The sequence below is a fragment of the Chiloscyllium punctatum genome, chromosome 41 (genome assembly GCF_047496795.1).
Source record: "Chiloscyllium punctatum isolate Juve2018m chromosome 41, sChiPun1.3, whole genome shotgun sequence".
In the NCBI taxonomy this organism is placed as follows: domain Eukaryota; kingdom Metazoa; phylum Chordata; class Chondrichthyes; order Orectolobiformes; family Hemiscylliidae; genus Chiloscyllium; species Chiloscyllium punctatum.
The window spans coordinates 57,711,903-57,738,235 of NC_092779.1; positions in this window are offsets into that span (position 1 = coordinate 57,711,903).

Genomic DNA, 26,333 nt, shown 5'->3' on the forward strand with positions numbered 1-26,333 from the left:
CACCCAGGGAAGAGCAGACTGACCCCTTTCTCTCAACGTTACACACCCAGGGAAGATCAGACTGACACAACTCTGTCAATGCAACACACCCAGGGAAGAGCAGACTGACCCCACTCTATCATTGTAACACACCCAGGGAAGAGCAGACTGACCTCACTCTGTCAATGTAACACACCCAGGGGAGACCAGACTGACCCCTCTATCTCAATGTAACTCACCTAGGGAAGAGCAGACTGACCCCACTCTGTCAAAGTAACACACTCAGGGAAGAGCAGACTGTCCCCACTCTGTCAAAGTAACACACTCAGGGAAGAGTAGACTGTCCCCACTCTGTCAAAGTAACACACTCGGGGAAGTGCAGACTGACCCCACTCTGTCAATGTAACACACCCAGGGAAGAGCAGACTGACCCCACCCTGTCAATGTAACACACCCAGGGAAGAGCAGACTGACCCCACTCTGTCAATGTAACACGCCCAGGGAAGAGCAGACTGAACCCACCCTGTCAATGTAACACACCGAGGGAAGAGCAGACTGACCCCACCCTGTCAATGTAACACACCCTGGGAAGAGCAGACACACCCCACTCTGTCAATGTAACATACTCAGGGAATAGCAGTCTGACCCCACTCTGTCAATGTATCACACCCAGGGGAGAGCAGACTGAACCAACCCTGTCAATGTAACTCACCCAGGGAAGAGCAGACTGACCTCACTCTGTCAATATAACACATCCTGGGAAGAGCAGACTGACCCCCACTCTGTCAATGTAACACACACAGGGAAGTGCACACTGACCCCACTCTGTCATTGTAACACAGCAAGGGAAGAGCAGACTGACCCCACTCTGTCAATGTAACAAACCCTGGGAGAACAGACTGACCCCACTCTGTCAATGTAACACACCCAGGGAAGAGCAGACTGAACCCACTCAATCAATGCTACACACCCAGGGAAGAGCAGACTGACCCCACTCTGTCAATGTAACCCACCCAAAAAAGAGCAGAATGTCCCCACTCTGTCAATGTGACACGCCCTGGGAAGAGCACACTGACCCAACTCTGTCAATGTAACACACCCAGGTAAGAGCAGATTTACCAAACTCTGTCAATGTAACAAACCCAGGGAAGAGCAGACTGACATCACTCTGTCAATGTAACACACCCAGAGAAGAGCAGAATGACCTCTTCTGCAAGGTTACTCACACAGTGAACTGCAGACTTACCCCACTCTGTCAATGTAACCCACCCAGTGAAGTGCACATTGACCACACTCTGTCATTGTAACACACCCAGGGAAGAGCAGACTGACCCAACTCTGTCAATGTAACACACAATGGGAGAACAGACTGACCCCACTCTGTCAATGTAAAACACACAGGGAAGAGCAGACAGATACCACTCTGTCAATGTAACACACCAAGGGAAGAACAGACTGTCCCCACTCTGTCAATTTAACACACCCAGGGAAGAGCAGACTGACCCCACTCTGTCAATGTTACAAACAATTGGAGAACAGACTGACCCCACTCTGTCAATGTAACACACACAGGGAAGAGCAGACAGATACCACTCTGTCAATGTAACACACCAAGGGAAGAACAGACTGTCCCCACTCTGTCAATTTAACACACCCAGGGAAGAGCAGACTGACCCCACTCTGTCAATGGAACACACCCAGGGGAGAGCAGACTGACACCACCCTGTCACTGTAACACTCCCATGGAAGAACAGACTGACGCCACTTTGTCAATGTAACACACCCAGGGAAGAGCAGACTGACCCAACACAGTCAATTTAACACACCCAAGGAAGAACAGACTGACCCCACTCTGTCAATGTAACACACTCAGGGAATAGCAGACTGACCCCAATCAGTCAATGTAACACACCCAGGGAAGAGAAGACTGACCCCACTCTGTCAATGTAACAAACCCAGGGAAGAGCAGACTGACCTCACTCTGTCAATGTAACACACCCAGGGAAGAGCAGACTGACCCCACTCTGTCAATGTAACACACCCAGGGAAGAGCAGACTGAACTCACTCTGTCAATGTAACACAACCAGGGAAGATCAGACTGACCCCACTCTGTCAATGCAACACCCGCAGGGAAGAGCAGACTGAATTCATTCTGTCAATGTAACCCACCCATAAAAGAGCAGACTGACCCCACTCTGTCAATGTGACACGCCCTGGGAAGAGCAGACTGACCCCCACTCTGTCAATGTAACACACCCTGGGAAGAGCAGACTGACCCCCACTCTGTCAATGTAACACACACAGGGAAGTGTACACTGACCCCACTCTGTCATTGTAACACAGCAAGGGAAGAGCAGACTGACCCCTCTCTGTCAATGTAACAAACCCTGGGAGATAAGACTGTCCCAACGCTGTCAATGTAACACACCCAGGGAAGAGCAGACTGAACCCACTCTGTCAATGTAACACACCCAGGGAAGAACAGACTGACCCCACTCTGTCAATGTAAAACACCCAGGGAAGAGCAGACTGACCCCACTCAGTCAATGTAACCCACCCATAAAATAGCAGACTGACCCCACTCTGTCAATGTGACACGCCCTGGGAAGAGCAGACTGACCACACTCTGACAATGCAACACACCCTGGGAAGAGCAGACTGACCCCCACTCTGTCAATGTAACACACCCAGGGAAGTGCGCACTGACCCCACTCTGTCATTGTAACACACCAAGGGAAGAGCAGACTGACCCCACTGTGTCAATGTAACACACTTGGGGAAGAGCAGACTGACCCCAATCAGTCAATGTAACACACCCAGGGAAGAGAAGACTGACCCCACTCTGTCAATGTAACCCTCCCAGGGAAGAGCAGACAGACCCCACTCTGTCAATGTAACACACCCAGGGAAGAGCAGACTGACCCCACTCTGTCAATGTAACCAACCCATAAAAGAGCAGACTGACCCCACTCTGTCAATGTAACACACCCAGGAAAGAGCAGACTGACCCCAATCTGTCAATGTAACACACCCATTGAAAAACAGACTGACCCCACTGTGTCAATGTAACCCACCTATAAAAGAGCAGACTGACCCCACTCTGTCAATGTAACACACCCAGGAAAGAGCAGACTGACCCCACTCTGTCAATGTAACACACCCAGGGAAGAGCAGACTGACCCCACTCTGTCAATGTAAGACACCCAGGGAAGAGTAGACTGACCCCAATCTGTCAATGTAATACACCCAGGGTAGAGCAGACTGACCTCACTCTATCAATGTAACACACCCAGTGAAGAGCAGACTGTCCCCACTCTGTCAATGTAACACACCAAGGGAAGAACAGACTGACCCCACTCTGTCAATGTAAAACACCGAGGGAAGAGCAGACTTACCCCACTCTGTCAATGTCACGCACCCAGGGAAGAGCAGACTGACCCCACTCTGTCAATGTTACACACCCAGGGAAGAGCAGACTGACCCCACTCTGTCAATGTCACGCACCCAGGGAAGAGCACACTGACCGCACTCTGTCAATGTAACACACCCAGGGAAGAGCAGACTGACCCCACTCTGTCAATGTAACACACCCTGGGAAGAGCAGACTGACCCCACTCTGTCAATGTAACACACCCTGGGAAGAGCAGACTGACCTCACCCTGTCACTATAACACACCCAGGGAAGAGCAGACTGACCCCACTCTGTCAATGTAACAAACCCAGGGAAGAGCAGACTGACCCCACTCTGTCAATGTAACACACCCAGGGAAGAGCAGACTGACCCCACTCTGTCAATGTAAAACATCCAGGGAAGAGCAGACTGACCCCTTTCTGTCAACGTTTCACACCAAGGGAAGATCAGACTGACCCAACTCTGTCAATGTAACACATTCTGGGAAGAGCAGACTGACCCAACTCTGTCATTGAAACACACCCAGGGAAGAGCAGACTGACCCCTCTCTGTCAATGTAACACACCCAGGGAAGAGCAGACTGACCCCACTCTGTCAATGTAACACACCCAGGTAAGAGCAGACTGACCCCACTCTGTCAATGTCACGCACCCAGGGAAGAGCAGACTGACCGCGCACTGTCAATGTAACACACCCAGGGAAGAGCAGATTGACCCCACTGTGTTAATGTAACACACCCAGTGTAGAGCAGACTGACCCCACACTTTCAATGTAACCCACCGAGGGAAGAGCAGACTGACCCCTCTCTGTCATTCTAACACACCCAGGGAAGAGCAGACTGAAACCACTCTGGCAATGTAACACAACCAGGGAAGAGCAGACTGACCCCTTTGTCTCAACGTTATAAACCCAGGGAAGATCAGACTGACCAAACTCTGTCAATGTAACACACCCTGGGAAGAGCAGACTGACCCAACTCTGTCATTGTAACACACCCAGGGAAGAGCAGACTGACCTCACTCTGTCAATGTAACACACCCAGGGAAGAGCAGACTGAGCCCCCTCTGTCAATGTAACACACCCAGGGAACAGAAGATTGAACTGGCTAGGTCAATGTAACATACCCAGGGAAGAGCAGACTAAACCCAATCTGTCAATGTAACACACCCAGGGAAGAGCAGACTGACCCCACTCTGTCAATGTAACACACCCAGGGAAGAGCAGATTGACCCCACTCTGTCAATGTCACGCACCCAGGGAAGAGCAGACTGATCGCACTCTGTCAATGTCACGCACCAAGGGAAGAGCAGACTGACCCCACAGTGTCAATATAACATACACAGGGAAGAGCAGACTGACCACACTCTGCCATTGCAACACACCCAGGGAAGAGCAGACTGAGTTCTCTCTGTCAATGTAACACAACCAGGGAAGAGCAGACTGACCCCTGTCTCTCAACGTTATACACCCAGGGAACATCAGACTGACCCAACTCTGTCAATGTAACACACCCAGGGAAGAGCAGACTGACCTCACTCTGTCAATGTAACACACCCAGGGAAGAGCAGACTGACCCCACTCTGTCAATGTAACACACCCAGGGAAAATGCAGACTGACACCACTCTGTCAATATCACAGACCCAGGGTAGAGCGGAATGACCCCACTCTGTCAATTTAAATCACCCAGGGAAGAGCAGACTGACCCCACTCTGTCAGTATATCACACCCAGGGAAGAGCAGACTGACCCCACTCTGACAATGTAACACACCCAGGGAAGAGCAGACTGACCCCACTCTGTCAATGTAACACACCCAGGGAAGAGTAGTCTGACCCCACTCTGTCAATGTAATACACCCAGGGTAGAGCAGACTGACCTCACTCTGTCAATGTAACACACCCAGGGAAGAGCAGACTGTCCCCACTCTGTCAATGTAACACACCCAGGGAAGAGCAGACTGACCCCGCTCTGTCAATGTCACGCACCCAGGGAAGAGCAGACTGACCCCACAGTGTCAATATAACATACACAGGGAAGAGCAGACTTACCACACTCTGCCATTGCAACACACCCAGGGAAGAGCAGACTGAGTTCTCTCTGTCAATGTAACACAACCAGGGAAGAGCAGACTGAGCCCCCTCTGTCAATGTAACACACCCAGGGAACAGAAGATTGAACTGGCTAGGTCAATGTAACATACCCAGGGAAGAGCAGACTAAACCCAATCTGTCAATGTAACACACCCAGGGAAGAGCAGACTGACCCCACTCTGTCAATGTCACGCACCCTGGGAAGAGCAGACTGACCCCACTCTGTCAATGTAACACACCCAGGGAAGAGCAGACTGACCCCACTCTGTCAATGTCACGCACCCAGGGAAGAGCACACTGACTGCACTCTGTCAATGTAACACACCCAGGGAAGAGCAGACTGACCCCACTCTGTCAATGTTACCCACCCAGGGAAGAGCAGATTGACCCCACTCTGTCAATGTGACACGCCCTGGGAAGAGCAGACTGACCCCACTCTGTCAATGTAACACGCCCAGGGAAGGGTAGACTGACCCCACTCTGTCAATGAAACACACCCAGGGAAGAACAGACTGACCCCACTCTGTCAATGTAACACACCCTGGGAAGAGCAGACTGACCGCACTCAGTCAATGTAAACCACCCAGGGAAGAGCAGACTGACCCCACTCTGTCACTGTAACACACCCAGGGACGAGCAGACTGACCCCACTCTGTCAATGTAACACGCCCAGGGAAGGGTAGTCTGACCCCACTCTGTCAATGAAACACACCCAGGGAAGAACAGACTGACCCCACTCTGTCAATGTACCACACCCTGGGAAGAGCAGACTGACCCCACTCTGTCAATGTAACACACACAGGGAAGATTAGACTGATACCACTCTGTCAATGTAACACACCCAGGGAAGAGCAGACGGACCCCACTCTGTCAATGTAACACACCCAGGGAAGAGCAGACTGACCCCACTCTGTCAATATAACACAGCCAGGGAAGAGCAGACTGACCCCACTCTGTCAATGTAACACACCCAGGGAAGAGCAGACTGAACCCACTCAATCAATGTAACACACCCAGGGAAGAACAGACTGACCCCACTCTGTCAATGTAATACATCCAGAGAAGAACAGACTGACCCCACTCAGTCAATGTAACACACCCAGGGAATAGCAGACTGACCCCACTCTGTCAATGTAACACACCCAGGGAAGAACAGACTGACTCCACTCTGTCAATGTAACCCCCCCAGGGAAGAGCAGACTGACCCCACTCTGTCAATGTAACACACCCAAGGAATAGCAGACATACCCAACTCTGTCAATGTAACCCAACCATAAAAGAGCAGACTGGCCCCACTCTGTCAATGTGACACGCCCTGGGAAGAGCAGACTGACCACACTCTGTCAATGTTACCCACCCGGGGAAGAGCAGATTGACCCCACTCTGTCAATGTGACACGCCCTGGGAAGAGCAGACAGACCCCATTCTGTCAATGTAAGACACCCAGGGAAGAACAGCCTGACCCCACTCTGTCAATGTAACAAACCCTGGGAGAACAGACTGACCCCACTCTGTCCATGGAACACAGCCAGGGAAGAGCAGACTGACCCCACTCTGTCAATGTAACACACCCAGGGAAGAGCAGACTGACCCCACTCTGTCAATGTAACACACCCAGGGAAGAGCAGACTGACCCCACTCTGTCAATGTAACACACCCAGGGAAGAGCAGACTGAGTTCTCTCTGTCAATGTAACACAACCAGGGAAGAGCAGACTGACCCCTGTCTCTCAACGTTATACACCCAGGGAACATCAGACTGACCCAACTCTGTCAATGTAACACACCCAGGGAAGAGCAGACTGACCTCACTCTGTCAATGTAACACACCCAGGGAAGAGCAGACTAACCCCACTCTGTCAATGTAACACACTCAGGGAAAGGCAGACGGACCCTGTTCTGTCAATGTAACACACCCAGGGAAGAGCATACTGACCCCACTCTGTCAGTATAACAAACCCAGGGAAGAGCAGACTGACCCCACTCTGTCAAAGTAACACACTCAGGGAAGAGCAGACTGACCCCACTCTGTCAAAGTAACACACTCAGGGAAGAGCAGACTGTCCCCACTCTGTCAAAGTAACATACTCAGGGAAGAGCAGACTGACCCCACTCTGTCATTGTAACACACCCAGGGAAGAGCAGACTGACCTCACTCTGTCAATGTAACACACCCAGGGAAGAGCAGACTGACCCCACTCTGTCAATGTGACACGCCCTGGGAAGAGCAGACTGACCTCACTCTGTCAATGTAACACACCCAGGGAAGAGTAGACTAACCCCACTCTGTCAATGTAACACACCCAGGGAAAGGCAGACGGACCCTGTTCTGTCAATGTAACGCACCCAGGGAAGAGCAGACTGACCCCACTCTGTCAGGATAACACACCCAGGGAAGAGCAGACTGACCCCACTCTGTCAATGTAACACACCCAGGGAAGAGCAGACTGACCCCTCTCTGTCAATGTAAGACACACAGGGAAGAGTAGACTGACCCCACTCTGTCAATGTAACACACCCAGGGAAGAGCAGACTCACCCCACTCTTGTCAATGTAAAACACCGAGGGAAGAGCAGACTGACCCCTTTCTGTCAACGTTACACACCCAGGGAAGAGCAGACTGACCCCACTCTGTCAATGTAACACACCCAGGGAAGAGCAGACTGACCCCATTCTGTCAATGTAACACACACAGGGAACAGCAGACTGACCCCACTCTGTCAATGTAACTCACCCAGGGAAGAGAAGACTGCCCCCCCTTTGTCAATGTAAAACACCCAGGGGAGACCAGAGTGACCCCTCAATCTCAATGTAACTCACCTAGGGAAGAGCAGACTGAACCAACCCTGTCAATGTAACTCACCCAGGGAAGAGCAGACTGACCCCCACTCTGCCAATGTAACACACACAGGGAAGTGCACACTGACCCCACCCTGTCAATGTAACACACCCTGGGAAGAGCAGACACACCCCACTCTGTCAATGTAACATACTCAGGGAAGAGCAGTCTGACCCCACTCTGTCAATGCATCACACCCAGGGGAGAGCAGACTGAACCAACCCTGTCAATGTAACTCACCCAGGGAAGAGCACACTGACCCCACTCTGTCATTGTAACACAGCAATGGAAAAGCAGACTGACCCCACTCTTGCAATGTAACAAACCCTGGGAGAACAGACTGACCCCACTCTGTCAATGTAACACACCCAGGGAAGAGCAGACTGAACCCACTCAATCAATGTAACACACGCAGGGAAGAACAGACTGACCCCACTCTGTCAATGTAATACACCCAGGGAAGAACAGACTGACCCCACTCAGTCAATGTAACACACCCAGGGAAGAGCAGACTGACCCCACTCTGTCAATGTAACACACCCAGGGAAGAACAGACTGACTCCACTCTGTCAACGTAACCCCCCCAGGGAAGAGCAGACTGACCCCACTCTGTCAATGTAACACACCCAGGGATTAGCAGACTTACCCAACTCTGTCAATGTAACCCACCCATAAAAGAGCAGACTGGCCCCACTCTGTCAATGTGACACGCCCTGGGAAGAGCAGACTGACCACACTCTGTCAATGTTACCCACCCAGGGAAGAGCAGATTGACCCCACTCTGTCAATGTGACACGCCCTGGGAAGAGCAGACTGACCTCACTCTGTCAATGTAACACACCCAGGGAAGAGCAGACTAACCCCACTCTGTCAATGTAACACACCCAGGGAAAGGCAGACGGACCCTGTTCTGTCAATGTATCGCACCCAGGGAAGAGCAGACTGACCCCACTCTGTCAGGATAACACACCCAGGGAAGAGCAGACTGACCCCACTCTGTCAATGTAACACACCCAGGGAAGAGCAGACTGACCCCACTCTGTCAATGTAAGACACACAGAGAAGAGTAGACTGACCCCACTCTGTCAATGTAACACACACAGGGAAGAGCAGACTCACCCCACTCTGTCAATGTAAAACACCCAGGGAAGAGCAGACTGACCCCTTTCTGTCAACGTTACACACCCAGGGAAGATCAGACTGACCCAACTCTGTCAATATAACATATTCTGGGAAGAGCAGACTGACCCCACTCTGTCAATGCAACACACCCAGGGAAGAGCAGACTGACCCCACTCTATCATTGTTACACACCCAGGGAAGAGCAGACTGACCTCTCTCTGTCAATGTAACCCACCCAGGGAAGAGCAGACTGACCCCATTCTGTCAATGTAACACACACAGTGAAGAGCAGACTGACCCCACTCTGTCAATGTAACTCACCCAGGGAAGAGAACATTGCCCCCCCTTTGTCAATGTAACACACCCAGGGGAGACCAGACTGACCCCTCTATCTCAATGTAACTCACCTAGGGAAGAGCAGACTGACCCCACTCTGTCATAGTAACACAATCAGGGAAGAGCAGACTGTCCCCACTCTGTCAAAGTAACACACCCAGGGAAGAGCAGACTGACCTCACTCTGTCAATGTAACTCACCCAGGGAACAGCAGACTGTCCCCACTCTGTCAAAGTAACACACTCGGGGAAGTGCAGACTAACCCCACTCTGTCAATGTAACACACCCAGGGAAGAGCAGACTGACCCCACCCTGTCAATGTAACACACCCAGGGAAGAGCAGACTGACCCCACTCTGTCAATGTAACACGCCCAGGGAAGAGCAGACTGAACCCACCCTGTCAATGTAACACACCCAGGGAAGAGCAGACTGACCCCACCATGTCAATGTAACACACCCTGGGAAGAGCAGACACACCCCACTCTGTCAATGTAACATACTCAGGGAATAGCAGTCTGACCCCACTCTGTCAATGTATCACACCCAGGGGAGAGCAGACTGAACCAACCCTGTCAATGTAACTCACCCAGGGAAGAGCAGACTGACCTCACTCTGTCAATGTAACACACCCTGGGAAGAGCAGACTGACCCCCACTCTTGCAATGTAACAAACCCTGGGAGAACAGACTGACCCCACTCTGTCAATGTAACACACCCAGGGAAGAGCAGACTGAACCCACTCAATCAATGTAACACACCCAGGGAAGAACAGACTGACCCCACTCTGTCAATGTAATACACCCAGAGAAGAACAGACTGACCCCACTCAGTCAATTTAACACACCCAGGGAAGAGCAGACTGACCCCACTCTGTCAATGTAACACACCCAGGGAATAGCAGACTTACCCAACTCTGTCAATGTAACCCACCAATAAAAGAGCAGACTGGCCCCACTCTGTCAATGTGACACGCCCTGGGAAGAGCAGACTGACCACACTCTGTCAATGTTACCCACCCAGGGAAGAGCAGATTGACCCCACTCTGTCAATGTGACACGCCCTGGGAAGAGCAGACTGACCTCACTCTGTCAATGTAAGACACCCAGGGAAGAGCAGACTGACCCCTTTCTGTCAACGTTTCACACCCAGGGAAGAGCAGACTGACCCCACTCTGTCAATGTAACCCACCCAGGGAAGAGCAGATTGACCCCACTCTGTCAATGTAACACACCCATAAAAGAGCAGACTGGCCCCACTCAATCAATGTAACACACCCAGGGAAGAACAGACTGACCCCACTCTGTCAATGTAATACACCCAGAGAAGAACAGACTGACCCCACTCAGTCAATGTCACGCACCCAGGGAAGAGGAGACTGACCCCACTGTGTCAATATAACATACAAAGGGAAGAGCAGACTGACCACACTCTGCCATTGCAACACACCCAGGGAAGAGCAGACTGAGTTCTCTCTGTCAATGTAACACAACCAGGGAAGAGCAGACTGACCCCACTCTGTCAGGAAAACAAACCCAGGGAAGAGCAGACTGACACCACTCTGTCAATGTAACACACGCAGGGAAGATTAGACTGACCCCACTCTGTCAATGTAACACACACAGAGAAGTGCAGACGGACCCACACTCTGTCACTGTAACACACCCTGGGAAGAGCAGACTGACCCCACTCTGTCAATGTAACACACCCAGGGAAGAGCAGACTGACCCCATTCTGTCAATGTAACACACACAGGGAAGAGCAGACTGACCCCACTCTGTCAATGTAACTCACCCAGGGAAGAGAAGACTGCCCCCCCTTTGTCAATGTAAAACACCCAGGGGAGACCAGAGTGACCCCTCAATCTCAATGTAACTCACCTAGGGAAGAGCAGACTGACCCCACTCTGTCAAAGTAACACACTCAGGGAAGAGCAGACTGTCCCCACTCTGTCAAAGTAACACACTCAGGGAAGAGCAGACTGACCTCACTCTGTCAATGTAACACACCCAGGGAACAGCAGACTGTCCCCACTCTGTCAAAGTAACACACTCGGGGAAGTGCAGACTGACCCCACTCTGTCAATGTAACACACCCAGGGAAGAGCAGACTGACCCCACCCTGTCAATGTAACTCACCCAGGGAAGAGCAGACTGACCCCACTCTGTCAATGTAACACACCCAGGGAAGAGCAGACTGACCCCACCCTGTCAATGTAACACACCCAGGGAAGAGCAGACACACCCCACTCTGTCAATGTAACATACTCAGGGAATAGCAGTCTGACCCCACTCTGTCAATGTATCACACCCAGTGGAGAGCAGACTGAACCAACCCTGTCAATGTAACTCACCCAGGGAAGAGCAGACTGACCTCACTCTGTCAATGTCACACATCCTGGGAAGAGCAGACTGACCCCCACTCTGTCATTGTAACACAGCAAGGGAAGAGCAGACTGACCCCACTCTTGCAAAGTAACAAACCCTGGGAGAACAGACTGACCCCACTCTGTCAATGTAACACACCCAGGGAAGAGCAGACTGAACCCACTCAATCAATGTAACACACCTAGGGAAGAACAGACTGACCCCACTCTGTCAATGTAACACACCCTGGGAAGAGCAGACTGACCCCACTCTGTCAATGTAACACACCCAGGGAAGAGCAGACTGACCCCACTCTGTCAATGTAACACACCCAGGGAAGAACAGACTGACTCCACTCTGTCAACGTAACCCCCCCAGGGAAAAGCAGACTGACCCCACTCTGTCAATGTAACACACCCAGGGAATAGCAGACTTACCCAACTCTGTCAATGTAACCCACCCATAAAAGAGCAGACTGTCCCCACTCTGTCAATGTGACACGCCCTGGGAAGAGCACACTGACCCAACTCTGTCAATGTAACACACCCTGGGAAGAGCAGACTGACCTAACTCTGTCAATGTAACAAACCCAGGGAAGAGCAGACTGACCTCACTCTGTCAATGTAACACACCCAGAGAAGAGCAGAATGACCTCTTCTGCAAAGTTACTCACACAGTGAACTGCAGACTTACCCCACCCTGTCAATGTAACCCACCCAGTGAAGTGCACATTGACCCCACTCTGTCATTGTAACACACCCAGGGAAGAGCAGACTGACCCCACTCTGTCAATGTAACACACAATGGGAGAACAGACTGACCCCACTCTGTCAATGTAACAAATCCTGGGAAGAGCAGACTGACCTCACTCTGTCAATGTAACACACCCAGAGAAGAGCAGAATGACCTCTTCTGCAAAGTTACTCACACAGTGAACTGCAGACTTAGCCCACTCTGTCAATGTAACCCACCCAGTGAAGTGCACATTGACCCCACTCTGTCATTGTAACACACCCAGGGAAGAGCAGACTGACCCCACTCTGTCAATTTAACACACCCAGGGAAGAGCAGACTGACCCCACTCTGTCAATGGAACACACCCAGGGGAGAGCAGACTGACACGACCCTGTCACTGTAACACTGCCAGGGAAGAACAGACTGACGCCTCTCTGTCAATGTAACACACCCAGGGAAGAGCAGACTGACCCAACACAGTCAATTCAACACACCCAAGGAAGAACAGACTGACCCCACTCTGTCAATGTAACACACTCAGGGAAGAGCAGACTGACCCTAATCTGTCAATGTAACACACCCAGGGAAGAGAAGACTGACCCCACTCTGTCAATGTAACAAACCCAGGGAAGAGCAGACGGACCCTAATCTGTCAATGTAACACACCCAGGGAAGAGCAGACTGACCCCACTCTGTCAATGTAACAAACCCTGGGAGAAAAGACTGTCCCCACTCTCTCAATGTAACACACCCAGGGAAGAGCAGACTGAACCCACTCTGTCAATGCAACACACCCAGGGAAGAACAGACTGACCCCACTCTGTCAATATAAAACACCCAGGGAAGAGCAGATTGACACCACTCAGTCAATGTAACTCTCCCATAAAAGAGCAGACTGAGCCCACTCTGTCAATGTGACACGCCCTGGGAAGAGCAGACTGACCACACTCTGTCAATGCAACACACCCTGGGAAGAGCAGACTTACCCCACTCTGTCAGTATATCACACCCAGGGAAGAGCAGACTGACCCCACTCTGTCACTGTAACACACCCAGGGAAGATCAGACTGACCCCACTCTGTCAATGTAACACACCCAGGGAAGAGAAGACTGACTCCACTCTGTCAATGTAATACACCCAGGGTAGAGCAGACTGACCTCACTCTGTCAATGTAACACACCCAGGGAAGAGCAGACTGTCCCCACTCTGTCAATGTAACACACCCAGGGAAGAGCAGACTGACCCCACTCTGTCAATGTAAAACACCGAGGGAAGAGCAGACTGACCCCACTCTGTCAATGTCACGCACCCAGGGAAGAACAGACTGACCCCACTCTGTCAATGTAACAGACCCAGGAAGAGCAGACTGACCCCACTCTGTCAATGTCACGCACCCAGGGAAGTGCACACTGACCGCTCTCTGTCAATGTAACACACCCAGGGAAGAGCAGACTGACCCCACTCTGTCAATGTAACACACCCTGGGAAGAGCAGACTGACCCCACTCTGTCACTGTAACACACCCAGGGAAGAGCAGACTGACCCCACTCTGTCAATGTAACAAACCCAGGGAAGAGCACACTGACCCCACTCTGTCAATGTAACAGACGCAGGAAAGAGCAGACTGACCGCACTCAGTCAACGTAACCCACCCAGGGAAGAGCAGACTGACCCCAGTCTGTCAATCTAACGCACCCTGTGAAGAGCAGACCGACCCCACTCTGTCAGTGTAACACACCCTGGGACGAGCAGACTGACCCCACTCTGTCAATGTAACACGCCCAGGGAAGGGTAGACTGATCCCACTCAGTCAATGAAACACACCCAAGGAAGAGCAGACTGACCCCACTCTGTCAATGTAACACACCCTGGGAGGAGCAGACTGACCCCACTCTGTCAATGTAACACACCCTGGGAGGAGCAGACTGACCCCACTCTGTCAATGTAACACACCCAGGGAAGAGCAGACGGACCTCACTCTGTCAATGTAACACACCCTGGGAAGAGCAGACTGACCACACTCTGTCAATGTAACACACCCAGGGAAGAGCAGACTGACCCCACTCTGTCAATGTAAGACACCCAGTGAAGAGTAGACTGACCCCAATCTGTCAATGTAACACACCCAGGGAAGAGCAGACTGACCTCACTCTGTCAATGTAACACACCCAGGGAAGAGCAGACTGACCCCACTCTGTCAATGTAACACACCCAGGGAAAAGCAGACTGACCCCACTCTGTCAATGTAAAACACCCAGGGAAGAGCAGACTGACCCCTTTCTGTCAACGTTTCACACCCAGGGAAGATCAGACTGACCCAACTCTGGCAATGTAACACATTCTGGGAAGAGCAGACTGACCCAACTCTGTCATTGTAACACACCCAGGGAAGAGCAGACTAACCCCTCTCTGTCAATGTAACACACCCAGGGAAGAGCAGACTGACCCCACTCTGTCAATGTAACACACCCTGGGAAGAGCAGACTGACCCCAATCTGTCACTGTAACACACCCAGGGAAGAGCAGACTGACCCCACTCTGTCAATGTAACAAACCCAGGGAAGAGCACACTGACCCCACTCTATCAATGTAACAGACGAAGGGAAGAGCAGACTGACCGCACTCAGTCAACGTAACCCACCCAGGGAAGAGCAGACTGACCCCAGTCAGTCAATCTAACGCACCCTGGGAAGAGCAGACCGACCCCACTCTGTCACTGTAACACACCCAGGGACAAGCAGACTGACCCCACTCTGTCAATGTAACACGCCCAGGGAAGGGTAGACTGACCCCACTCTGTCAATGAAACACACCCAAGGAAGAGCAGACTGACCCCACTCTGTCAATGTAACACACCCTGGGAGGAGCAGACTGACCCCACTCTGTCAATGTAACACACCCTGGGAAGAGCAGACTGACCGCACTCTGTCAATGTAACACATGCAGGGAAAAGTAGACTGACCCCACTCTGTCAATGTAAAACACCCAGGGAAGAGCAGACGGACCTCACTCTGTCAATGTAACACACCCTGGGAAGAGCAGACTGACCACACTCTGTCAATGTAACACACCCAGGGAAGAGCAGACTGACCTCACTCTGTCAATGTAACACACCCAGGGAAGAGCAGACTGACCCCACTCTGTCAATGTAACACACCCAGGGAAAAGCAGACTGACCCCACTCTGTCAATGTAAAACACCCAGGGAAGAGCAGACTGACCCCTTTCTGTCAGCTTTTCACACCCAGAGAAGATCAGACTGACCCAACTCTGTCAATGTAACACATTCTGGGAAGAGCAGACTGACCCAACTCTGTCATTGTAACACACCCAGGGAAGACCAGACTGACCCCTCTCTGTCATTGTAACACACCCAGGGAAGAGCAGACTGACCTCACTCTGTCAATGTAACACACCCAGGGAAGAGCAGACTGAGCCCCCTCTGTCAATGTTACGCACCCAGGGAACAGAAGATTGACCTGGCTAGGTCAATGCAACATACCCAGGGAAGAGCAGACTGACCCCAATCTGTCAATGTAACACACCCAGGGAAGAGCAGACTGACCCCACTCTGTCAATGTCACGCACCCAGGGAAGAACAGACTGACCGCACTCTGTCAATGTCACGCACCCAGGGAAGAGCAGACTGACCCCACTGTGTCAATGTAACACACCCAGGGAAGAGCAGACTGACCCCACACTTTCAATGTAACACATCCAGGGAAGAGCAGACTGACCCCTCTCTGACAATGTAACACACCCAGGGAAGAGCAGACTGACCCCACTCTGTCAATGTAACACACCCAGGGAAGAGCAGTCTGACCCCACTCTGTCAATGTCACGCACCCAGGGAAGAGCAGACTGACCGCGCACTGTCAATGTAACACACCCAGGGAAGAGCAGATTGACCCCACTGTGTCAATGTAACACACCCAGGGAAGAGCAGACTGACCCCACTCCGTCAATGTAACACACCCAGGGAAAAGCAGACTGACCCCACTCTGTCAATGTAAAACACCCAGGGAAGAGCAGACTGACCCCTTTCTGTCAAAGTTTCACACCCAGGGAAGATCAGACTGACCCAACTCTGTCAATATAGCACATTCTGGGAAGAGCAGACTTACCCAACTCTGTCATTGTAACACACCCAGGGAAGAGCAGACTGACCCCTCTCTGTCATTGTAATACACCCAGGGAAGAGCAGACTGACCTCACTCTGTCAATGTAACACACCCAGGGAAGAGCAGACTGAGCCCCCTCTGTCAATGTTACGCACCCAGGGAACAGAAGATTGACCTGGCTAGGTCAATGCAACATACCCAGGGAAGAGCAGACTGACCCCAATCTGTCAATGTAACACACCCAGGAAGAGCAGACTGACCCCACTCTGTCAATGTCACGCACCCAGGGAAGAGCAGACTGACCGCACTCTGTCAATGTCACGCACCCAGGGAAGAGCAGACTGACCCCACTGTGTCAATGTAACACACCCAGGGAAGAGCAGACTGACCCCACACTTTCAATGTAACACATCCAGGGAAGAGCAGACTGACCCCTCTCTGTCAATGTAACACACCCAGGGAAGAGCAGACTGACCCCACTCTGTCAATGTCACGCACCCAGGGAAGAGCAGACTGACCGCGCACTGTCAATGTAACACACCCAGGGAAGAGCAGATTGACCCCACTGTGTCAAAGTAACACACCCAGGGAAGAGCAGACTGACCCCATACTTTCAATGTAACCCACCGAGGGAAGAGCAGACTGACCTCTCTCTGTCAATGTAACACACCCAGGGAAGAGCAGACTGAAACCACTCTGGCAATGTAACACACCCAGGGAAGAGCAGACTGACCCCACTCTGTCATTGTAACACACCCAGGGAAGAGCAGACGGACCTCAATCTGTCAATGTAACACACCCAGGGAAGTGCAGACTAACCTCACTCTGTCAATGTAACACACCCAGGGAAAGGCAGACGGATCCTGTTCTGTCAATGTAACACACCCAGGGAAGAGCATACTGACCCCACTCTGTCAATGTAACACACCCAGGGAAGAGCAGACTGACCCCACTCTGTCAATATCACAGACCCAGGGAAGAGCAGACTGCCCCCACTCTGTCAATGTAACACACCCAGGGAAGAGCAGACTGACCCCACTCTGTCAATGTAACACACTCAGGGAAGAACACACTGACCCCACTCTGTCAATGTAAAGCACCCAGGGAAGAGAAGATTGACCCCCCTCTGTCAATGTAACGCACCCAGGGTAGAGCGGAATGACCCCACTCTGTCAATTTAAATCACCCAGGGAAGAGCAGACTGACCCCACTCTGTCAGTATATCACACCCAGGGAAGAGCAGACTGACCCCACTCTGTCAATGTAACTCACACAGGGAAGAGCAGACTGACCCCACTCTGTCAATGTAAGACACCCAGGGAAGAGTAGACTGACCCCACTCTGTCAATGTAATACAACCAGGGTAGAGCAGACTGACCTCACTCTGTCAATGTAACACACCCAGGGAAGAGCAGACTGTCCCCACTCTGTCAATGTAACACACCCAGGGAAGAGCAGACTGACCCCAATCTGTCAATGTAAAACACCCAGGGAAGAGCAGACTGACCCCACTCTGTCAATGTCACGCACCCAGGGAAGAGCAGACTGACCCCAATCTGTCAATGTAACACACCCAGGGAAGAGCAGACTGACCCCACTCTGTCACTGTAACACACCCAGAGAAGAGCAGAATGACCTCTTCTGCAAAGTTACTCACACAGTGAACTGCAGACTTACCCCACTCTGTCAATGTAACACACCCAGGGAAGAGCAGACTGACCCCACTCTGTCAATGTAACACACCCTGGGAAGAGCAGACTGACCCCAATCTGTCAATGTAACACACCCTGGGAAGAGCAGACTGACCCCACTCTGTCACTGTAACACACCCAGAGAAGAGCAGAATGACCTCTTCTGCAAAGTTACTCACACAGTGAACTGCAGACTTACCCCACTCTGTCAATGTAACCCACACAGTGAAGTGCACATTGACCCCACTCTGTCATTGTAACACACCCAGGGAAGAGCAGACTGACCCCACTCTGTCAATGTAACACACAATGGGAGAACAGACTGACCCCACTCTGTCAATGTAACACACCCAGGGAAGAGCAGACAGATACCACTCTGTCAATGTAACACACCAAGGGAAGAACAGACTGACCCCACTCTGTCAATGTAACACACCCAGGGAAGAGCAGACTGACCCCACTCTGTCAATGGAACACACCCAGGGGAGAGCAGACTGACACCACCCTGTCACTGTAACACTCCCAGGGAAGAACAGACTGACGCCACTCTGTCAATGTAACACACCCAAGGAAGAGCAGACTGACCCAACACAGTCAATTAAACACACCCAAGGAAGAACAGACTGACCCCACTCTGTCAATGTAACACACTCATGGAAGAGCAGACTGACCCCAATCTGTCAATGTAACACACCCAGGGAAGAGAAGACTGACCCCACTCTGTCAATGTAACAAACCCAGGGAAGAGCAGACGGACCTCACTCTGTCAATGTAACACACCCAGGGAAGAGCAGACTGACCCCATTCTGTCAATGTAACACACCCAGGGAAGAGCAGACTGAACTCACTCTGTCAATGTAACACAACCAGGGAAGATCAGACTGACCCCACTCTGTCAATGCAACACACGCAGGGAAGAGCAGACTGAATTCATTCTGTCAATGTAACCCACCCATAAAAGAGCAGACTGACCTCACTCTGTCAATGTGACACGCCCTGGGAAGAGCAGACTGACCACACTCTGTCAATGTAACACACCCTGGGAAGAGCAGACTGACCCCCACTCTGTCAATGTAACACACCCAGGGAAGAACAGACTGACCCCACTCTGTCAATATAAAACACCCAGGGAAGAGCAGATTGACCCCACTCAGTAAATGTAACCCTCCATAAAAGAGCAGACTGACCCCACTCTGTCAATGTGACATGCCCTGGGAAGAGCAGACTGACCACACTCTGTCAATGCAACACACCCTGGGAAGAGCAGACTGACCCCCACTCTGTTAATGTAACACACCCAGGGAAGTACGCACAGACCAAACTCTGTCATTGTAACACACTAAGGGAAGAGCAGACTGACCCCACTGTGTCAATGTAACACACTTGGGGAAGAGCAGACTGACCCCAATCAGTCAATGTAACACACCCAGGGAAGAGAAGACTGACCCCACTCTGTCAATGTAACCCTCCCAGGGAAGAGCAGACTGACCCCACTCTGTCAATGTAACACACCCAGGGAAGAGCAGACTGACCCCACTCTGTCAATGTAACCCACCCATAAAAGAGCAGACTGACCCCACTCTGTCAATGTAACACAGCCAGGGAAGAGCAGACTGACCCCAATATGTCAATGTAACACACCCAGGGAAAAACAGACTGACCCCACTGTGTCAATGTAACACACCCAGGGAAGAGCAGACTGACCCCACTCTGTCAGTACATCACACCCAGGGAAGAGCAGACTGACCCCACTCTGTCAATGTAACACACCCAGGGAAGATCAGACTGACCCCACTCTGTCAATGTAACACACCCAGGGAAGAGTAGACTGACCCCACTCTGTCAATGTAATACACCCAGGGTAGAGCAGACTGACCTCACTCTGTCAATGTAACACACCCAGGGAAGAGCAGACTGTCCCCACTCTGTCAATGTAACACACCCAGTGAAGAGCAGACTTACCCCACTCTGTCAATGTAAAACACCGAGGGAAGAGCTGACTGACCCCACTCTGTCAATGTCACGCACCCAAGGAAGAACAGACTGACCCCACTCTGTCAATGTAACACACCCAGGGAAGAGCAGACTGAACTCACTCTGTCAATGTAACACAACCAGGGAAGATCAGACTGACCCCACTCTGTCAATGCAACACACGCAGGGAAGAGCAGACTGAATTCATTCTGTCAATGTAACCCACCCATAAAAGAGCAGACTGACCCCACTCTGTCAATGTGACACGCCCTGGGAAGAGCAGACTGACCACACTCTGTCAATGTAACACACCCTGGGAAGAGCAGACTGACCCCCACTCTGTCAATGTAACACACCCAGGGAAGAACAGACTGACCCCACTCTGTCAATATAAAACACCCAGGGAAGAGCAGATTGACCCCACTCAGTAAATGTAACCCTCCATAAAAGAGCAGACTGACCCCACTCTGTCAATGTGACATGCCCTGGGAAGAGCAGACTGACCACACTCTGTCAATGCAACACACCCTGGGAAGAGCAGACTGACCCCCACTCTGTTAATGTAACACACCCAGGGAAGTACGCACAGACCAAATTCTGTCATTGTAACACACTAAGGGAAGAGCAGACTGACCCCACTGTGTCAATGTAACACACTTGGGGAAGAGCAGACTGACCCCAATCAGTCAATGTAACACACCCAGGGAAGAGAAGACTGACCCCACTCTGTCAATGTAACCCTCCCAGGGAAGAGCAGACTGACCCCACTCTGTCAATGTAACACACCCAGGGAAGAGCAGACTGACCCCACTCTGTCAATGTAACCCACCCATAAAAGAGCAGACTGACCCCACTCTGTCAATGTAACACAGCCAGGGAAGAGCAGACTGACCCCAATCTGTCAATGTAACACACCCAGGGAAAAACAGACTGACCCCACTGTGTCAATGTAACACACCCAGGGAAGAGCAGACTGACCCCACTCTGTCAGTACATCACACCCAGGGAAGAGCAGACTGACCCCACTCTGTCAATGTAACACACCCAGGGAAGATCAGACTGACCCCACTCTGTCAATGTAACACACCCAGGGAAGAGTAGACTGACCCCACTCTGTCAATGTAATACACCCAGGGTAGAGCAGACTGACCTCACTCTGTCAATGTAACACACCCAGGGAAGAGAAGACTGTCCCCACTCTGTCAATGTAACACACCCAGGGAAGAGTAGACTGACCCCTCTCTGTCAATGTAATACACCCAGGGTAGAGCAGACTGACCTCACTCTGTCAATGTAACACACCCAGGGAAGAGCAGACTGTCCCCACTCTGTCAGTATATCACACCCAGGGTAGAGCAGACTGACCCCACTCTGTCAATGTAACACACCCAGGGAAGATCAGACTGACCCCACTCTGTCAATGTAACACACCCAGGGAAGAGTAGACTGACCCCTCTCTGTCAATGTAATACACCCAGGGTAGAGCAGACTGACCTCACTCTGTCAATGTAACACACCCAGGGAAGAGCAGACTGTCCCCACTCTGTCAATGTAACACACCCAGTGAAGAGCAGACTTACCCCACTCTGTCAATGTAAAACACCGAGGGAAGAGCTGACTGACCCCACTCTGTCAATGTCACGCACCCAGGGAAGAACAGACTGACCCCACTCTGTCAATGTAACACACCCAGGGAAGAGCAGACTGACCCCACTCTGCCAATATCACGCACCCAGGGAAGAGCACACTGACCGCACTCTGTCAATGTAACACACCCAGGGAAGAGCAGACTGTCCCCACTCTGTCAATGGAACACACCCTGGGAAGAGCAGACTGACCCCACTCTGTCACTGTAACACACCCAGGGAAGAGCAGACTGACCCCACTCTGTCAATGTAACAAACCCAGGGAAGAGCAGACTGACCCCACTCTGTCAATGTAACAGACGCAGGGAAGAGCAGACTGACCGCACTCAGTCAATGTAACCCACCCTGGGAAGAGCAGACTGACCCCACTCTGTCAATGTAACACACCCAGAGAAGAGCAGACTGACCCCACTCTGTCAATGTAACACACCCAGGGAAGAGCAGACTGACCCCACTCTGTCAATGTACAACACCCAGGGAAGAGCAGACTGTCCCCTTTCTGTCAACGTTTCACACCCAGGGAAGATCAGACTGACCCAACTCTGTCAATGTAACACATTCTGGGAAGAGCAGACTGACCCAACTCTGTCATTGTAACACACCCAGGGAAGACCAGACTGACCCCTCTCTGTCATTGTAACACACCCAGGGAAGAGCAGACTGACCTCACTCTGTCAATGTAACACACCCAGGGAAATGCAGACTGAGCCCCCTCTGTCAATGTAACACACCCAGAGAACAGAAGATTGACCTGGCTAGGTCAATGTAACATTCCCAGGGAAGAGCAGACTGACCCCACTCTGTCAATGTCACGCACCCAGGGAAGAGCAGTCTGACCGCACTCTGTCAATGTCACGCACCCAGGGAAGAGCAGACTGACCCCACTGTGTCAATGTAACACATCCAGGGAAGAGCAGACTGACCCCTCTCTGTCAATGTAACACACCCAGGGAAGAGCAGACTGACCCCACTCTGTCAATGTAACACACCCAGGGAAGAGCAGACTGACCCCACTCTGACAATGTCACGCACCCAGGGAAGAGCAGACTGACCGCGCACTGTCAATGTAACACACCCAGGAAAGAGCAGATTGACCCCACTGTGTCAATGTAACACACCCAGGGAAGAGCAGACTGACCCCACCCTGTCAATGTAACCCACTGAGGGTAGAGCAGACTGACCTCTCTCTGTCAATGTAACACACCCAGGGAAGAGCAGACTGAAACCACTCTGGCAATGTAACACACCCAGGGAAGAGCAGACTGACCCCACTCTGTCAATGTCACGCACCCAGGGAAGAGCAGTCTGACCGCACTCTGTCAATGTCACGCACCCAGGGAAGAGCAGACTGACCCCACTGTGTCAATGTAACACATCCAGGGAAGAGCCGACTGACCCCTCTCTGTCAATGTAACACACCCAGGGAAGAGCAGACTGACCCCACTCTGTCCATGTAACACACCCAGGGAAGAGCAGACTGACCCCACTCTGACAATGTCACGCACCCAGGGAAGAGCAGACTGACCGCGCACTGTCAATGTAACACACCCAGGAAAGAGCAGATTGACCCCACTCTGTCAATGTAACACACCCAGGGAAGAGCAGACTGACCCCACTCTGTCAATGTAAAACACACAGGGAAGGGCAGACCGACCCTACTCTGACAATGTAACACACCCAGGGAAGAGCAGACTGACCCTTCTCTGTGAATGCAACACATCCAGGGAAGGGCAGACTGACCCCATTCTGTTAATTTAACACCCCCAGGGAAGAGCAGACTGACCCCACTCTTTCAATGTAACACACACAGGGAAGAGCAGACTGACCCCACTCTGTTAATGTAACTCACCCAGGGAAGAGCAGACTGACACAACTCTGTCAATGTAACACACCCATGGAAGAACAGACTTACCCCACTATGTCAATGTAACACACCCTGTAAAGAGCAGACTGACCCCACTCTGTCAATTTAACGCACCCAGGTTTGAGCACACTGACCCCACTCTGTCAAAGTAACACACACAGGGAAGGGCAGACCAACCTAACTCTGTCAATGTAACACGCCCTGTAAAGAGCAGACTGACCCCAGTCTGTCAATGTAACAGACCCAGGTTTGAGCACACTGACCCCACTCTGTCAATGTAACCCACCCAGGAAAGAGCAGACTGACCCCACTCTGTCAATGTAACACACACAGGGAAGAGCAGACTGACCCCACTCTGTCAATGTAACACACCCAGGGAAGAGCAGACTGACCCCACTCTGTCAATATAACACACCCAGGGAAGAGCAGACTGGCCCCACTCTGTCAATAAAACACCCCCAGGGAAGAGCAGACTCACCCCATTCTGTCGATGTAAAACCCCCAGGGAATAGCAGACTGACCCAACTCTGTCAATATAACACACCCAGGGAAGAGCAGACTGACCCCATTCTAGCAAAGTAACACACCCAGGGAAGAGCAGACTGTCCCCACACTGTCAATGTAACACACCCAGGCGAGATCAGATTGACCCCACTCTGTCAATGTAACACACCCAGGGAAGTGCAGACTGACCCCACACTGTCAATGTAACACACCCAGGCGAGATCAGATTGACCCCACTCTGTCGATATAAAACACCCAGGGAAGAGCAGACTCACCCCACTCTGTCAATGTAACCCACCCAGGGAAGAGCAGACTGACCCTTCTCTGTCAATGTATCACACCCAGGGAAGAGCAGACTGACCCCATTCTATCAAAGTAACACCCCCAGGGAAGAGCAGACTGACCCCTCTCTGTCAATGTAACACACAGGGAAGAGCAGACTGACTCCACTCTGTCAATGTCACACACCCAGGGAAGAGCAGACTGACCCAACTCTGTCAATGTAACACACACATGGAAGAACAGACTGACCCCACTCTGTCAATGTAACACACTCTGTAAAGAGCAGACTGACCCCACTCTGTCAATGTAACACACCCAGGGAAGAGCAGACTGACCCCACTCTGTCAATATAACACACCCAGAGAAGAGCAGACTGGCCCCACTCTGTCAATTAAACACCCCCAGGGAAGAGCAGACTCACCCCACTCTGTCGATGTAACACCCCCAGTGAAGAGCAGACTGACCCAACTCTGTCAATATAACACACCCAGGGAAGAGCAGACTGACCCCATTCTAGCAAAGTAACACACCCAGGGAAGAGCAGACTGACCCCACTCTGTCACTGTAACACACCCACGGAAGAGCAGACTAACTTCACTCTGTCAATTTAACACCCCCAGGGAAGAGCAGACTGACCGCACTCTTTCAATGTAACACCCCCAGGGAAGAGCAGACTGACTCCACTCTGTCAATGTAAGACCCCCAGGGAAGAGCAGACTGAGCACACTCTGTCAATGTAACACACCCAGGGAACAGAAGATTGACCTGGCTAGGTCAATGTAACATTCCCAGGGAAGAGCAGACTGACCCCACTCTGTCAATGTAACACATTCTGGGAAGAGCAGACTGACCCAACTCTGTCATTGTAACACACCCAGGGAAGACCAGACTGACCCCTCTCTGTCATTGTAACACACCCAGGGAAGAGCAGACTGACCTCACTCTGTCAATGTAACACACCCAGGGAAATGCAGACTGAGCCCCCTCTGTCAATGTAACACACCCAGAGAACAGAAGATTGACCTGGCTAGGTCAATGTAACATTCCCAGGGAAGAGCAGACTGACCCCACTCTGTCAATGTCACGCACCCAGGGAAGAGCAGTCTGACCGCACTCTGTCAATGTCACGCACCCAGGGAAGAGCAGACTGACCCCACTGTGTCAATGTAACACATCCAGGGAAGAGCAGACTGACCCCTCTCTGTCAATGTAACACACCCAGGGAAGAGCAGACTGACCCCACTCTGTCAATGTAACACACCCAGGGAAGAGCAGACTGACCCCACTCTGACAATGTCACGCACCCAGGGAAGAGCAGACTGACCGTGCACTGTCAATGTAACACACCCAGGAAAGAGCAGATTGACCCCACTG